The sequence below is a fragment of the Hippocampus guttulatus genome, chromosome 13 (genome assembly GCF_054856545.1).
Source record: "Hippocampus guttulatus isolate MCC_2025c chromosome 13, RoL_Hgut_1.0, whole genome shotgun sequence".
Lineage (NCBI taxonomy): Eukaryota > Metazoa > Chordata > Actinopteri > Syngnathiformes > Syngnathidae > Hippocampus > Hippocampus guttulatus.
The window spans coordinates 11,712,986-11,731,437 of NC_141273.1; the positions used below are offsets into that span (position 1 = coordinate 11,712,986).

The 18,452-nt window shown below is 42.4% G+C and overlaps 1 protein-coding gene across 2 annotated transcripts in view; it reads left to right on the forward strand.

Annotated features, from left to right (window-relative positions):
- The first annotated feature begins 351 nt into the window (after window positions 1–351).
- LOC147196362 (KATNB1-like protein 1) overlaps window positions 352–18,452 on the forward strand; it is a 30,253-nt gene continuing 12,152 nt past the window's right edge. The window contains exons 1-2 of one of the 2 annotated variants that reach the window (XM_086128014.1): window positions 352–505; window positions 18,058–18,137. The gene's annotated coding sequence lies outside the window, so the exon portion shown is untranslated. The remainder of the gene's footprint in view (window positions 506–18,057; window positions 18,138–18,452) is intronic. The other variant, XM_086128013.1, reaches the window with a different exon arrangement.

Below are 18,452 nucleotides of genomic sequence, written 5' to 3' on the forward strand. Positions count from 1 at the left end.
ACATCAAGACCTCCATATTTTCCCCCTGACGACAAAAACCGAGGCGTGATTCGAGTTTTAGACTCAGTGGCAATGATTTTTAGCGCGCGATGTTGGCTGACAACGCTTTTCCTTCCATTTTTCGCCAATCTGTTGTTTCATTCACCTCCTCGCATGATTTGGCTGTAAAAAACATCTGCGGTTCTCTTTGCAAGAACAATAACGGGTTTGTTTGGATTAACAAACAACGGATTTTTCTGCTGCGCGTTCTCGCCGGCCATACCAAACATTCCAGCCACCACCATTGAGAAATCCGATGAGGCTGAGTGTTGAGGCTTTCAGCATACGCACAACGTCACGGCCAAGTCTGTTACGTAATTGAAAGCCCGTTCTTTCTTGGACTTCCACAGTGGCTATCCCCGTCAGCCGGACAAAATATGAGGACCACTGCTGCCATGTAAGGGCAAAGTTTCAGTGTCGTCACAGAAGTTCTCACAATCTGAAGACGCCCTCCCCCGGACTGGTGGTATGTACATGGAAAAAATGACTCCGCTTTTCAGCTTTCTTTTATCAGAGACGGCATGTGTGTGTCTTTATTGTTTGTCGGCAGCTGTGTCCTCGTTTGGGTTTAAAGGAGGTGACGGCAGGAGTGCTTTCCATCAGTGTATGTGCCCTTTTATTAGTCTAAGACTCTAAGGCATGTGTGTCAAACTCAAGGCCCGGGGTCCAGATCAGGCCCGCCACATCATTTTTTGTGGCCCGCTAAAGCAAATCAAAGTTGTCAACTTTCATGATGCTTGCTAAAATCGCTACCAAAATTTCAAATTCTACTGAACCTCTCATTACAGTAACATAAACAATAAGTGAATAAACATTTATTCTTGACTTCTTTATATGGTTTCAGTCATAACGGTGCTTGCTCTAAGCATTAGAACCTTGGAGGTTCTTTTCAAGGCAGGCACTACGTCACTGATGAGGTTTTGTACTTACATAAACACATTCAACCTAGATCAGTTTAATCTGAGCACAAACATCTTTGTTTAAAAAAAACCCCATTATTTGTGTCATACATTTTTTCTCAATTTATTAGATTTGTGAGTCTGTTTTTATGATAATAACATCTCAGCCAACATGTCCTTACATAAACCAATTTTATTATCTTATCCAAGCATAAAAGTATGCAGTTGAATACAAAGTTATTTATAGGCTGGCCATATTTTGACTTCAAGTCATGTGGTGAATGAGTGTTATTGTGACTTTTCCAGAGGTGACTTTCTTCAAGCTTCCATTTGGCTGAAGTAGCCTGATAGATGGTTGTTTCTTTGATCTTTTACGAGGAAATTGTTACGACGTTGGACTGAGGTCAAAGAAGACTTTTTAAAAAATGCTTGTGTATGTGAGGACATTGGAGCCTGAGTCATATTGCCTGCGGTAGCTACTGAGCTGCGCTTACATTATATTGGATTCATCCAATGTTGATGACTACTGAATGTCTTTCCTCAGAAGCGAGAGGCAGATAAATTCCGGATGTTTATCATTTGGAATCATCTTCACAGACATAAACACGCTGTCGTGACTCCCCAGACTCTCAGCTGTGACTTAGAGCATTAAAACTAACATCTGTGACAAACGGCATCAGCGCGGAATGCAGATTGGTGGATGACTTCATTAAATGAGCAGTAAAGTATCTCTGATTGTGTCAATGCTGGTTGAATGTGTTCTATGCGGCCGTACGGTGTGTGGACGATTGAGGATCTTGTCATCCATTTTGGAACATTTGGGGCACGGGAGCCGGGAAAGCACAGATAATGTCAAAAATGACGTGACTGCATTGCTAAAATGTCAATCAAGTATAACCGGACTCGGTTTTGCTCCCGCTCCCTTTTTAAAATCATCGCATGCTAGCGGATGATTGCAGGCTAGCGGATATTTTAAGCTCGCGTATGTTTTACCATGCCGGCGTCCCATAATACAATGCGATTGTGGATGTGTTGAGTACAAAAATAGCACCTTCGGGTGGAAATTGATTTTACTTTGTACAAAAACCCAAACCAAGGACCATTTTCTAATGGTTACATGCCATGGATGAAAATCTTGTCAAATGCTCGTCTCAAGTAGCTAATTAGTCGAGGTCAAGCGGGGTATTAAAGGTAGCCTGCGTCATCTTGTCATTGATTCTGAATGGCCAATTTGGAGAAGAGAGAGCAAAGGTTAAAACTATAACAATAGCATTTTGTACTAATTGTAAAATGATTCAGAGTAGACTTGTTGAGACACGTATGGTAGGCATTCCGGTCGCCAAGCATTTAGAAATTGTTTGGAGCTCTGCAGCGTAGGCAGGATATATCTGACTGGGCAAATACTTTTTTTTGTAATGATCTGCGCAAGGCCGGGCAAGTTAAATGGTGGTCCAAGTGCGTCATGGTTTTCAATGATTCTTAAAGTGTCAACAGTTAATTTATTAGCTCGAAAAATTCCTCGACTCTGCGGCAGGGAATCAGCAGATTCAAAGAAAAAAATTGAAAATTGAACAAACAAGTGTCAAACAATGGCCCGCCGGGAAATCCGGTCGAGCCATGTGTTATGATCAAAAAGAGAAGTACAAATTGAATTAAATTTGTTTCGTAAGTGTGAAAGGGGCCATGGAGTTGGCAGCGTCTGCTCTTTGTCTGCAGGGTGGGAGCTGATTTCCCTCCCTCACTTTCTCTGCTTCTCCCCGTTGGGGTAGAAATGAGTCAGTCAGCAGCTGGTCTCCATCAAGCAATATCACTCAAGACTCTCCACACAAGCGCAGCTGCCCGATCATTACAAAGTGACATCACTTCCCCTTTGCCCTTTTATGGATAGCCACCGTGGTCGTGTTAAAAGAAAAAAAAACATCAAATGTGGTCCCTGAGTAAAAGCATTTGCCAACCCCTGCAGTAGAGGCTAGATGTGTCACAATTATAAGATAAGATAAGAAAACCTTTATTAGTCTCGCAATGGAGAAATTCCCAATTCACAGCAGCAAAGTTATGAAAGGAAGAAGTAGAACAACAAAATATAGGAGCTGCTGGAAAGGCAGCCACTCTCGCGGCGCCATTTTGAAGTCAAAATAACAAAATACATGATATATATTCACACTCTACATTTTATTTTCGGTTCTTACCACCGGCCACCACAGCCGAGACACATTTTGTGTACGACAACACAGTGGAGGGGACCGTTTTATTTGGCCTTGAGATCTCTTGAGATATGGGCCAAATGTGATCGTTTTTGTCCAGTTTTGACAGCTAACAGTTTTATCAGAGCTGAGCTTCTTTTGGAGGACCCGTGGGTTTTTTTTTTTGGGGGGGGGGGGGGGGGTTCTGAAAAATATTTATGGTCAAGCCTATAATGATACAGTATCAACAATTGTGTGATACTGTATCACTCAAGCATGCAAACATGAGCTCACTGTGCAACCAAACTTCCTCCTCCTCCTCGTCCTCCTGGGCAATCCGCCCCCGTCAGGGACTTGCTCTCCCCCCACGCCCCCATCCCGAGTCCCACACCCGGCACGACTTTTTGTCATCATCATCATCATCATCATCATCATCATAATGCGATTATTGTTGTTGTTATTTTAAGTTAACTGAAACAAATATCAGACAACTGTAGCCCGAAGAAATATTTCTTCAGCAAGTCTCCTTCAAGTGTGAGTCATGTGACTCCTGTTGTCCATCGATGGTCGTCTGACCAGAGAAAGCAAAGCTGCGGCTCCCGCTCATGCTCGTCAAACTATGCCAAGCGGAGCCGAGTCGGGAAGGAAACGTGTCTAATTCTACAAATTGAGCTGAAATTGGAGAGCCTCCAACATTATTTATGCCAACATTTCGGCGACCCGTTTGAGAACAGATGTGGAAATCGCGGAGTTGACAAAAAGCCAGACTATTTGCCACCTTCGCACATCCGCCTCACAGTCCAGAGGTACAGGGTTCGATTTTGGCTCCGGCCTTCCTGTATGGAGTTTGCATGTTCTCTCCGTGCCTGTGTGAGTTTTCTACGGGTACTCTACTTTCCTCCCACATTCCAAAAACATGCATGGCAGGTTAATTGAACACTCAAAGTTGTCCCTAGCTGTGATTGTGAGCATGAATGGTGAATGGTTGTGTGTCTACGTGCCCTGCGATTGGCTGGCAACCAGTTCTAGGACAAGCTCCAGCACACCTGCGACCCTCGTGAGGATAAAAAGATTAGAAAATGGATGGATTATGGATGGATTATTCAAGGATTTGTTCATTAGTTTTGGCCCTCACAATATTTGACTGCTGAATAAACTCAAGAAACTCCAAAAAGTAAAACCGTCGACTCAAGCCAGCTGCACTTTGTCATGTCGTCGACTTTGTTTTGCCCCTTAATAGCAGGAACTCCGAGCAAATGCTTATTATATTTTTGTTTTATTGGATAGTTGAAAAATGTTTAATGAAAACAAAAGGGAGTCGCCGTTTTTTTGCCCAAGGCCGTGAATCGCACACCAGTGGATCCCATGATTGAATGTTAAAAACCGCTGTGTTTATTTTTCCCATTCCACTCGCCGAAAGGACAGGCAGCGCAGCTCTCCGCCTTGGTCCAGCTCGCCTTCCTTCCACTTCTCCTTCTCAAGAAGCTCCCTTTTGCCTCGTGCAGCCTATTAGTGGGGTTCCAGTGGAATCTCCTTGTCCCTTCTGTTTGCAGGCATGGCAGTGCAGACGTGAGTTGGAGCTGTCACTGCCCACTGTCACTTTACCCGAAGACAGCCCATTCCGCTTGATGTTTATCCACATGTCTCAGTGGAAAATAGCGCCTGAATTCTTGGAGACAGGCGGATCTGTCTCCATCCTCTTTTATGCTTTCAGGCAGTATTAGTGGGCCGGCCCAACGTTTTTTGGGGGTTTTTTTTTTTTTTTGCTTTTCTTCATCTGGCCTCATTTTTCAAAACAAAGCAAGTGGAAAGAAGGGGTTGTATTCCGACTCCCGGAGAATGTAATTACATCTCTGCACTGCGCTAAATTGTTGCTTTTTGTCACGTAATAAGTCCGCGGGATTCAGTGGCAACATTTGCATCAGGTCACAGAGTGTAATTGGGCACTCTTTAAGCCACTACATTCACCTTTAAGACTGCGCACATTGACACTGAACACATTCTTAATACCCTATTAAATATTTAATAGAGCATAACAGGGCACAGTCATCCGTGTTCAATCTAGCATATCCTCATTTAGGGTTACAGGTGAGGCTAACTTTGTCTTTAATTCATTATTCCTGTTTTGATGCACAATCTTTAATTTCGAATTAGAATCCCTGCACTGTGGGTAAATTCACCCACGGAGACAAAACTGCGTGCAATGCTCGACTTCAAGCTGCGGAGAAGCTTTTGAGTCAAGTAGTGTGCAGGCCAAAAGAGATTTACATAACGTCAATTGTGGGAGATTCCGTTACATCCAGGCAGATCTGTTATGTGATCCTCCTGGAAGCATTTTTGGACTCAATAAAACACTGACTTTGAAACAGGAGCTCAGAACCTTCAGAGAGAAATGTTCCCGTCCTAAAGCATTCTAGGGGTGGTCAGTTGCTATAAAGGGAAAATGATGACATTCCCAGTCAGTTATAAAATATACTTGAACATTCTGCTGCTGGTCAATAAACATTGAATGCTCATGGAATACAACCCAATTAGGGCTTTGAATTAGTGGAGCCTAGAGTTAAAAGCAAACATGGTGAAGCGGCATTCAGCTGTTCTGCTGCATGAAAATGGAATAATCTGCCATGCGAAAAAAGGTGCCTTTTTCCCATACCTACGAAGGAGGACTTTTAACTTCTGAGGGGACAGCGGTTACGACAGTGGACACCTTATCATGTTATCAGGTTACAGGGTTTATGAAAGGGTTAAAGCATTTTAATAATCTGTTGTTCCAAAATCCTGTCCTTACACTTTTCGTAATTTTAGTAAGCTACTTTTCATTTATTTACTTTGCTTTTCAACATCTTTTAGTTCTTTTGTTTTTTTGTTTCTTTTCAATGACTGTACAACCCAAGTCCGCTCTTCCAAAGTTGTAAACCAAACAAATGTTGACATTAAACTCTCAACAACATCAATCAAATCCAATGTTGGTCTCTCTTTCTGTTCAGCAATTCGAATCCTTCCTTTGTATGTTGCAATTTCTCCAGTTTGAAGTGCGTTCCACATGTCTGGCTTCGGTATTTGTGATTGTGTGACATCAACACCGCTGTATTCAATTTGTGTTGAGTTGTTGAGTGCTAATACCAGCTGATGATTTCCCTCAGCGACTACTTCGAGTAAATATTTTCACTCGTCAGTTGAGCATCTTTGGGAAACACTTGACCAAGAATCTATTTAACGACTCATCTCTATAGACCACTTTTGTGAGCAGCCCTGAAAACAAACAGATTTTTGCCAATTTTTCTCCTTTCGCACTTCTCCAGCTTTGATGGAACACAAAAAGGGCTGATTAATTTCCAAACATGCTTTTATATGTTGGCCAGAAACGATTACTGCATGCTGTAAACACTTTCTTGGGTTCGACCCGCTGTCACGCAAACTGCCAAGAAGCTGCGTAGGCGGCCATTTTATGATTTACTGAGGTCAGTGTGAAATTGAGGGTGGATATAAAATTGGTATCAGGAGTCATAAATCATAAATCAGATTTCAGCAATACAATAATGCGAACAAATATGTGGCCTTGACACTTCAAACTTTCTTGTTTCATCAAACAATGTAAACGTGAACTTGGTCAACATGTGAACTTCACTTCGAAAGCACTGACCTTATCTCGACACGATATAAATAAAAAATTAAAGAGTTTTCAAATTTTACGACAAACTGCAGCCTCTAGTACACGGTGATATTGATTTAAATTCGATTAAATGTTCAGCCTTGTTGGCTACTGAGCTTAGAGTTTCACATTGTTATCAGCGGGTGGAAAGAAAGAAAGTCTGGGAGACTAGAAGCGTCACAGAAAGGCATCGGGAAGGGTTTTCCGATTTATCGGTCTGATCCTGTGTCAAAATTGTGTGAGTTTTGCCATTCAGCTCCTTAATAGAGAATAAAAGTAGTGAATTAATGAATAGTTTGCATGTGCATTCAAATCTTTCGAGGTGAATTAAATCCTCCTGTCATGATTCCTCCATTCTCTGTTCTGATTATTCCCACCAGTAGTGCATTTTAGGTTCACTCTAAAATTGTAAAGTATCACTTCCTTTTTGTGAGAACTCTATTTAAAGCATACCCAAGTGGTTCGAACCCCACTATTTTTCATAGCAGGTACAAGTGTGTTGAGCAAGGTAGCGAGCTAGCTATGTTTAGCTATGTTTAGTCTCGCTTTAGTGTGACTCTTAGGAGTACTTTCACACTGGGTTATACCCAGAACCCAATGACAAAGCGAAGGAAGTAGCTCCAAGTTCATCAGGATAGTAACACGAAAAGCATTTGTGGCATTGTGACAAAAGACAAAGAAAAATATGAGGTCATTTCTTTTAAGTCTGGTCTCACTCGAGGTCTTTCCCGCTCAGGAGATCATCACACACTCCATTACAATATTCAGCAGTGGCCAATCCAAAGCAATGAGTCAGTGAAGTTGCTGTTAATGAGCACTTCAGCTAAATTGAGACAAACTTTACAAAATGGTTGAATGCAGACGGACAAGTTTCGGCATCTGCTGCTTTGCTCTCCTGTTGCCATCATCTTAGAAAATATGACTATTGGAAACCCAGTGGATGAAAACACCTTCGACCCATCATCTGGTCTTCTTTAACAGCCAACAGTCGTCCTCGTGTCATGCTTCGAATCAATAGGACGTCTTATCATTTTTTTATTGTTATTGTTGGACTTATTAGCATTTTTTTTAACCTTACGAAGAAGTCAGGTCTCTCCCTTCCAAGAGCAACAGTCTACACATGACAATTCTCCATAGAGCTGACAATATTAAATGATTTAGGAACATTCATGGTTCAGTGGCGAATGGGAGCACTTGGACTGGATATGCGACAGAGGGACACATCATTTTAGTTGGTGGAATTGCAAATGACTTTTGATCTGTTCACAAGTTGTTTGTCATTGTTGACCACGTGCATGGGAATGTGAACAATCCCAGGACTGACCATTGGGAGGAGAGTGGGAATGAGATGAGGAAGCAGATGCTTTTGAGTCAGGCAGCACAAAAAGGATGACTCACACCGATCTGATTGACTGCTGTTTGAATGTATCAGCGGTGTAAAAATGGACGGAATTGAAGCTCCACATCTGCGCACTTGACAGGAGCGTTGTATTGATGAATTACGCTCATTAAAGCCCAACGTCACATGAGCGCAAATGTTCCCCTGGTGGTCTTTTTGAATCGGAATATGAGGATGACGATTGTTATACAAGGTACAAACAATGTCTGAGCCCAATGTTAAGTTCATCACAGGTACTATTAGTCACACTTGATACTGTTATTCCCCTCCAGTCTTGTGGACAGTTGTAATGCACATCCCACGCCATCTGTTATCCATATTCAGACCTGTCAATTTGCACCCATTGTTGAAAACTAACTGCCAAATGTGACTACACCATTAGCACATTTGCATTTCATTATCTCAATGTGGACGGCACAGTGGTTGACTGGTTAGCACGTCCTAACAGTGCAGAGGTGCAGTGTTCAATTCAAGTTTGCATGTTCTCCCTGTGTCTGTGTGGGTTTTCTGCGGGTACTCTGGTTTCCTCCCACATTCCAAAAAACATGGATGGCAGGCTAATGGAACACTAATTGTCCCGAGATGTGATTGTGAGCATGAATGGTTGTGTGCACTGCGATTGGCTGGCAACCAGTTCAGGGTGTCCCCCGCCTACTGCCCGAAAACAGCTGGGATAGGCTCCAGCACCCCCGCGACCCTTGTGAGGATAAGGCGGATCGGAAAATGGATGGATGGATGTATTCGGGCGCGTCGCGGTCACCCCCCTCCTCCCCCTTCCCATTCATCCTCCCCCTTATTACATGTTATGTCTTGTGACTTGTTGTAACTGTCATATGCTTATTTATGTGCTAGGGTCTTTTTTTTATCCTGGACTTAAGTTATCCTCGGAAGAGGATAGTTCAAGCGTGTTTTTTTTCCCTCTCCCTACCCAGCGTTTTCCTTTCTGAATTCTGACTGTAATTTCCCCATTGCGTGACAAATAAAGGGATATCTTATCTTACCATTCGTTTCCACACTTTTCCCGAGCGAAATGTTCCATGATTTGATAGCAGAAAGTCCGCAAAGAAGTCATTTTAAAATAAAAAGGAAAACTTTAACATACAAAGTAATTAGTCAGTAAGCGGATAGCGGCAAGCTAAAAAAAACGAGCCTCTTCACAACAAAGATTACCTCACAACACTTTGGAGTTGGTCTGGAACCACACTCATCTCACATAAAAGCAACTTGAACTTTTGAATGAAGGGTCAGAAGCTCAAAAATGCAAAACTGGACCAAGAGTTGCTCGTTTTGTATCGACATTGCCGAATAAAACTAAGCTGGATCCATTGCTGTCCCGAAATTGAGTGGCCCCTTCTTTGACCTGCTCGTTGCCCTTTCATGTTTCCTGGATCAAATGACACAGGATGACTGAAACAGCAATGTCTGTACATGAGCCTTTTAAAGAAACAAAAACAAAAAAGTATCACATTGAAAACGGTGTAGTGGAAATCTGAGAAAAGGAGTTGCGTCTAAAATAGTTTTCACACTTTTTGGGGGAGAGATCATGTGACCAGTACACAGACGGAAAGTGCTAGACCATACACAAGATCAGCTTCTCATCTTCATGTTAAACCCATCGACCCCATCATAGATACTGGTCCCAGCAGGAAAAGCTAATATTAGACACTGAGGAGATGTCAAATGTCTGTTTAGGATGAAAAGATGAGTTGCTGACACAATTTATTTTCCCACACAGCCCATTTTCAACTTCAGATTTATTGCGTGTTTCAATTCGGCAGCGCGGTAGTGTCTGAGGTCTTCTCACGCCATAAGACATATATCTATTTTTTTCTTGCCGGGAATCAACCTGTTTGCTCCTTCACAGTACGCGCAGGCTCACAATTGAAAACATATTATGAAAGCTCGCGTTTGAATTCATCGGAGGAGTGCTGCTGCAGCTGCGACAAACGGGGAATGACCTTTGAGATAAAGTGAAACAGATTTCTGTAATCAGACACTCAGTGGCTTTCCTTTCACGGCAATCACACAAAAGACAGCAGCCAGTGTCTCCCTGCTCTGTCCAAAAAGATTTAATCGTCTTCTCTTTGAGGTTGGAAAGTGAAGGAACCTGGAGGTGCTGCGACGTCTTAAATCATCAATTGGAGCCTGTCCGTGTTTTCTCGTTTTTCTTCCTCCAACCATGCCACACAATGTATCGCCTTGAATCGTTCTGTATTGAGACATGTGCAGACCCGTACAGCTCATTTCGGGCGAAAGCCGGAAGACGCCCTGAACTGGTCGCCAGGCAGTAGCACGGCACACAGAGACAAACAACTAGCCGCACTCTCACATCCACACCATCACTGAACGGGAACCGATCCCACGTCGCCTGCACACAAGACAGGCGAGTGTACCACAACACCATCAGTGACGTTTCATTATGGTTAATTTGATGCTCTGAATCATCAAACTCAAGGACTGGGGCCGGTTTTGGCCTGTCACATTATTTTATGTGGACCATGAAAGCAAATCAAACATGTAAACTTTTGTGATGCTTGCTAAAATGCATCCATCCATCCATGTTTTGATCTGCTTTATCCTCACATGGGTCGCAGGGCATGGTGGAGCCTTTCCCATCTGTCTTCGGGGAGTAGGCTTGGGACACCCTGAACCAGGTGCCAGCCAATCGCAAGGCACACAGAGACGGACAACTATCCGCGCTCACATTGACACGAGGAACAAATTACAGTGTTCAATCAGCCTGCCATGCATGTTTTTGGAATGTGGGAGGATACTGGAGTACCCGGAGAAAACCCACACAGGTATGGGGAGAACATGCAAACTCCACACAGGAAGGCCGCAGCCAGGATCGAACCCACAACCTCTGCACTGTGAGGTCGGCGCACTAACCACTGGTCCACTGGGCTGCCGCTTGCTAAAATCTCGAGCAAAACGTAAAATGATCATATGTCAAGTCAAGTCAAGTCAAGTCAACAGTATTTATAGAGCACTTTCAAACAGCCATCGCTGCATACAAAGTGCTGTACATGGAGCAATTTAACATGCACAATAAACAGTAAGACAAATCGGTAATAAAGGCGGTAGAAAGCACCAAACAGTAAAACCAAGAACAAATCTAAGTCATGCTGAGTCGAATGCCAAAGAATACAAGTGAGTTTTGAGGAGGGTTTTGAAGATGGGCAGCGAGGAGGCTTGCCGAATGTTTAGTGGGAGGTCATTCCAGAGAGAGGGACCAGCAACAGAAAAGGCTCGATCCCCTCTGAGCCTCAGTTTAGTTCTTGGTACTTCTTTATGTAATAAATAACAGCCATATTGTAATCATTTTCTTGTTCCCAAACTCCTCATTACAGTAACTTTGAGAATAAGTTGACGAAACCGCTATCCTTGACTTCTTTATATGGTTTCTGTCACAACAGCCCTCCAAGGGAAACACTAACTAAAATGTGGCCTTGACAAAACTGAGTTTAGCACCCCTGGTCTAAATTGTCCACACAGTTGGCCCCGCCCACTGGCTGTTTGGCACCTGCAGATTTGCATAGTTCTGGATTTTTTCCCCCAATTTTTCTTTAACCCTATGAGGGACAGCGGTTACCACGGTGGACAGCTTATCATGTTATCAGGTTACAGGGTGCATCAAAGGGTTAATCATGTTTGTTTTTAAAGCCTTTCAAGAATATCAGATGCTTTAAATTCAAACAATAACGTGCATAAAACAACATTCTGTCGAATAGAATGTCACAAATGATCTTGGCCTCTATCTTTCCTTTCACATTTTTGCGCATAAACGAAGGAACAAAGCCATGGAATGAGAGATACATTTAGGGGATGGAAAAAAAACAGCAAGTGATTGATTTGTAGGTTTTTGTGAAATGAACTGATGTTGGTTATTTCTTTGTTAGGTAACTTGAACAAAGTGTACAGTGCCTGCTTCTTTTGAGACCCATCTCATTTTCCACTCCAGTTTTCTCCTGTACTAAACACGTGCTGATCTTCAGCTGCTCGGCACGTTTTGAGCATGTGCACATCGCATATTGCCTTTGTGGGATTAATCCAAACAACGTATCCAAATTTTGTGCAGCCCTTAATCAAAACACGCCCCTCATTTAGTCTGCCCTGTTCAACATCAGTGCTCTTGTGTTGAATTGAGATGGCATTGGAGCAAATGCTACCTCGGACAAATTTGAGTTGGCAACACCAAAGCGCATGCTGCCGCAGCATCGAGTATTAGTTGTTGTATTCGTTTTCTCGGGGAAAGAAAATACCAAAGTCACATTTTGAAGGAATCCTGTTTTGCTCATTTCTCTGGAGCTTACAAAAAGAGAAGGTGACCACAACACCCCTCACCCCCCCACCAACCGCCTCATTGTGTGCAGCTGTAGCCTCCTTTCAGCCACAACACGGCAGCCTCAATAGACATCTCGAATGACTGCTGTCAACACGGTCATTAAGTCTTTCAGTGTGCGTCTGTTTAAACAAGCTTCTTCGGCAGCCGCTGGCCGCACAAAAACCCGTTCTTTGCCACGCAATGATCTGCTTCTCTCAAATTCATGAAAGGGACCTTTTAACGGATGGTTAAAACATATTTTACATCAAACAAATACTGGGAGTCGTTGATGCAATTACTTCCAAAGGAATGATATGAATACTCTCATTGCCTGTTTTGTTACCACCCACGAAGAATTTAATGTTCCAAGTTGGGTTTAAAAAAAAAAAAAAAAAAAAGATTTGGTGACATCATTTGTATTTGTATCTTCAAAGTTGTTTTGTAGCCTGGTGAAAATTTTACAATAACATGAATATTCTAAAACACCATGACATGAATGCTGATGCATGTTTGGCAGGAATCAGGAGTACCGGTATTTATCAGCAGTGTACCGCAGTGATTTACAAAAATTAAGTAGCACCTCCAGTGGAAGGTCCCAGACGAGTTTATGGGAGTCTCAGTAGCCTAAGAAAAATAAAGAATCTCTTTTTATAATGTTGTTGTTTTTTTTTGGCATTGTCAGCATCTTTTTACACGGCTGAGAAGTCATTGTTTGTGAGACCAATTATTGTCAAGGTTTCATGAAATACTGTACAATGCTTAACATTTTTCAAGATAGAAGCAGGAACAAACAGTGTTTAGAATTGTTGAAGCGGCAAGGGTCATTGTGCTTTGTAGATATGATTTAAATGAATGTGCCATACATTACATGATGCAAAATGGTGATCACTGGAAGACCTCCGCTGGCCGGGTTCTTTTCGTTTGTTTGTAGTCTGTAGTGACTTTTTTTATTCAGAGCCCAAGAACAGCATAGTGTCATGTTCTTTGAATATATTCTACCACACCATTGGCAAATCAATAAATGTCCACATAAAACTATAAACAAAAGATGAGCCCAGACAGGGACATACACTACCTGTCTGTCTGCATCGAAGGGCCGCATGTCACATGGCCAAGAATACGTCTTCTAATGACAAAACCGAATGTTATTCCTGGACACATTAGTTAAATATGTTCTAGTCTGTGATTTGAGACATCTGTGTTTTTGGTAGCGGATGCGTCAGTCAGTCCACATTAACAGGTTACTGAAGAGGATCATGTATTTATTTATTTTTATTTTTTTCAAGGTGCAATGGAGAGCTCAAATTGGCCGTTCCTTTGGACCTTAAAGCGCTCCGTAAACATTGAAAACCGACATAATGTCAGTCGGGCATGCTCACTCTTTCGAAAACAGTGCTGGATTCCATCCCCTTGAGATAATTGTCATTACAGCCTAAAATTTGATTTTGAGTACAGTGGTACCCCTACTTACAAAATTAATAGGTTCTGGAAGAAATTTCTTAACTAGAAAATTTTGTAAGTAGAGACGCGTTTTCCATGTAAATGCCCTAATCCGTTTCAAGCCCCCCAAAATTCAGACATAATTGTTTTATAAAGCATACAAATGCATCAAAAGATGTAACAAATACATGTGACACTTACTGTATATGAGGTATCAAAAGATGTAACAAATACATGTGACACTTAGATTATTGCACAATAAATGAGAGTAGTGCATAATGTAAAAAAAAAAACAAAGAATAAAGAATTAAAATGTCATTGTCATTTAACTTTTAACTGCGTCCTCATCATATTTTGCCCTCTTTAGTTGAAGTTCTCTCTCAGAAGTGGTTTTTGCCTGGTGTTTTGTGAAGAACTGATCCGAGGACGTTTGATTTAAACCAATAGGATGCCAGGATGTTGCTCGGGCATAGCCAACGGTCGAGCAGCTATGAGTATGTTGCGTTCAGGAAACTCGGAGGTACGAGTAGCAGCCCATTCTGTATTTTTACCTTTCGCTTCTTGAAATTTCTATCGTAGCAAGAGGCGATATTTTCCTGTTAACCTGAACATTTCGAATGAAGAGACGTTCGTAAGTAGAGGTACCACTGTACCCCAAACGCATTTGGCCTTCACACCCAAACTCCATAACTTACGTTCACGATGAGTTGTCCTTCATTGCTGACAAGACCTCTCATGTTAAGTCCAAATCAACAAGGTCTCAGATGATTCCCTAAACCCTCATTTGCTTTCGAAGAAGTGGTTTTGTTTGACATTTCAGAGTGCCAAAAGATCCCTCAACTGCATGAATACCAGTAGCCTCAGCATTTTTTGGCTGTTGCAAATGATCCTGCAGTGGGTCCCGATGGGAAACAGGGTGTTGAAATACTGTCGAATGTCGGCAGTCGGGTCATGCCCTTGTCATAACACTCTTGCAGGGCTTCAGGATTTCCATTAGGCGTGGTGTTGCTTTCTACCGGGGCAAATGTCGTATTAGGTGGTAGCAGTAGGCCTGGGTTTAAAATGCTCAAGGAGCTTGTGGTTTCCACCCTCTCTATTTGTTCCCCTGATGAGAGAGAGTGCAAAGTGAGGTCTCTGCACGTGCCTGGAAGTTTGGAAAGAGTGTCCTTAGACTCACGGAGGTGTTTGAAATCTGGAAGGGTTTAGCTACCAAAAACGCCAAATCATAACATGATAGTTTTTAATGGAGTTCCCTTGTTGAATCTCTTTTTAAAAAAAACTGCATCAACACAGGTAGGTGAGGGACGTCTATCGTAATGAACTTTCATTCGTGAAAGAAGGCCAGAAAAAAGGCCTCTGTGAGAATTTGAGAACATAACGGCAACCAAACTGATGGACAAGCTGTCTGGCAAATGCACAAATCAGGACATTCCACATCTTAACCAGCCTGAAACGCATGTTGGATTCGATTTTCGGTCAGTCGTGGCAGATTGTGAAAAAAGACAGCGCCCAAACGGGCATGACTGAATCCAGAGTGCATCGAGTGCGACCCTTGTGCTACCAGACAATATGGTTCATCAGTTGCCACTGATGTTTCATGAAGTGCCTGTTCTGTGGTTGGAGCTGGAACATTTCCACGTGCGTTATACACCCAAATGAGTGTGCCAAAAACTCAGTCATACCATGACATAAATTGGACGTATAGGCTTGATTTCCACTTTAAACCACAGGCATCCAGTAGGAACTGGAAGATTGATCCGCTGCACTTTTTCTGCCACACCAACACAAACACAGGGACACAAATAGATATGATTTATGACGATGTGTTCTGAGAAATGGCCCGGAGGATTATTGGTGTCATTTTCGCCATTTTTCAAACCCAGGAGACCTCCCAGAAAAGTGTTGTGTATTTTCACAACAGGCTACATTTAGCTGTTTGTCATGTCGGTCCAAGACGGCTTCGTTTTCACGCTTTAGTTGTGGAGAAACACTGAGCTGCAGAACTGATAAAATATCCTCCAAAATCCCAGCATTTGAGGGCCTTGAATTCAGAACACATGTCTCTGGTTTCACATGAGGAACATCACACCGAGATCTGCTCGTGTATTCGAACTGAGTTTGTTGTTGAGACTCTTTGAAATTAGATAATATCGGTGAGCCGCAAAATTGAGCTGGATAGGATCGAATGCAAAGTCTTCATTCACCCTTTTCATGCACCCTGTAATCCGATAACATGATAAGCTGTCCACTGTAGTAACCGCTGTCCCCGAAAGGTGATGGATGAGTCAGTGCAAATTATTCGCTACTGGTCTAGTTTTCTGATTTAGGAGGTCTGATGTGTTCACATCAGGTCATGTCAACACAAAGATGGGATTTTTCAAAAGGCACATTGTCTGTGTCTTTGCATGAAGTATGTTTTTTTTTTTTGTGTCGCCAAATGTTTTGAGGTCTCAGTCAAGATTAACAACAACAGCAAAAACAAAAATCTTACTTTTGCAGAGCTCTACTACCAACCCCAAAATAATTTAGCCGGTGCTACAGTGGTACCTCTACTTACGAAATTAATGTGTTCTGGAAGAAATCTCATGTGAAGGCTCCAGACTGGAAATACTGGCAAGGATAGCACAAACAACAACAGTGCTGACAAAACTCCAAATCCATCTGGAGAGACAAAAACATCAGTCTGCGCTCCAAAATCCACCTAATGCGCTCACTTGCCCTCTCAGTCTTCCTATACGCCTGTGAATCATGGACCCTCACGGCGGAGCTACAAAGAAGAATACAAGCGATGGAAATGAAATGCAATCGGAAGATCCTAAACATCCACTACACTGAACACGTGACAAATGAAGAGGTCCGCAAGAAGATCACAGATGCAATTGGACCACACGATTATCTTCTTACTACTGTGAAAAAACGAAAGCTAAAATGGTATGGTCACACATCCCGCTCATCTGGCCTCGCTAAGACCATCCTGCAAGGCACAGTCAAAGGAAACCGAAAACGGGGAAGACAGAAAAAGAGATGGGAGGACAACATCCAAGAATGGACAGGATTGGGCCTGGCAGAGTCCCAAAGAGCAGCGGAGGACAGAGACTGGTGGAGGAGAGTGGTGGCACACACAGGCTTCGCAGGCGCCCCAACGACTTTTACAGAAGTCAAGGGATAAGTGAAGAAGAAGAAGGAAGAAATTTCTTCATGAGAAAATGTTGTAAGTAGAGACGCGTTTTCCATGTAAATGCCCTAATCCGTTCCAAGCCCCCCATACCACTGTATTGGGCGCGATATCAAAGAACGAGTCTGGAAAGTGTTTTCTGTATTTTAAATGTGCTATGTAAATAAACCTTGACCTTGACCCCAAGTATCTCGTGTCAAAAACGTTTGATGTTTGATTGCTCCAACATTTATTAATTGCATTACTCTGTACGACAAAACGTTAGCGGTGTTTTGTTTTGGGGTTTTTTGGTTTGTTTTCGAAGGACATAACCAGGTTCTGCCAAAGGCCTTCAGTGAAGCAAATGATTGGTGTAATATCTATCAGACAAGTAAATAAAAGCAAATGTTTTCCTCGTAAAATGTCAACAGTAGCTCTTTATAAGGATATCACGACTCTGCTGTGTGGCTGTGGCACAACCGCACCATAAATCAACAAGGGCAAAATAATCTGTAGCGACACATAGTCAGTGCGTTCTCTTTTTCCTGGATTGTGATCACTGCCTTCTTCTGCAGTCGAGGAAATCACAAATGATGGCGAACGTGTGTACCATGTGGCGCGCTCAGTATTTAAACCAAGAACTTTCCGCGTCTGATTTTCGGAATGATTTGGATGACAAAGTGGAAAAAAACAGGCATAGACCAATAAAAGGTCTATAAAAGTGATCGCATTGCATTTGTAAACATACCCACTCTGGGTTACATACAGTCCGGCGGCAGATATTCTCGTCTACCGCTGGTGCACGCAGTACATCACTTACAGCCTGAGCGGGTCAATGAGTAGAATCTCAGCAGTGTTTGATTATTGACGATAGATACAATAATGAGTCTGTTTGAGTGGCATTTCGCGGTAGGTAGGCACACAGAGAACACGTGAGCATGATTGGCACTTGTGTCTCTTTCCATAGGCCAGACACCAACGCACTTTGGGGCGTCAACATCAGATAGAAGTTCAACAAAGCTGTGCTTTCACAGATTGTCCTTTCAGGTAACGGTCAACGGAGAATCGCTATAGCTTATTGTTAGTGTTAGCTTTATCGTGTAATTGCCTCCTTCATTTTTAATTGACACTCACAATATCAATTACAAAAAAAGAAAAAAAAAAAGGTATTTGCTAAAAAAATCTTTGTGAGGCAAATGGAATCTTTGTGATCGAATTGTTTTCTTGTTTGCTAAAAACAGTAAAAAAAATAAAAAAAAGACTTGACAGTTAGGCTATTAGGCTAACGTTATATGAAACAGCCCGCGTTTGTTGACAAACTTCAAACCAGAATAGATTCCAAAGTAGTAAATCGAGATGCTA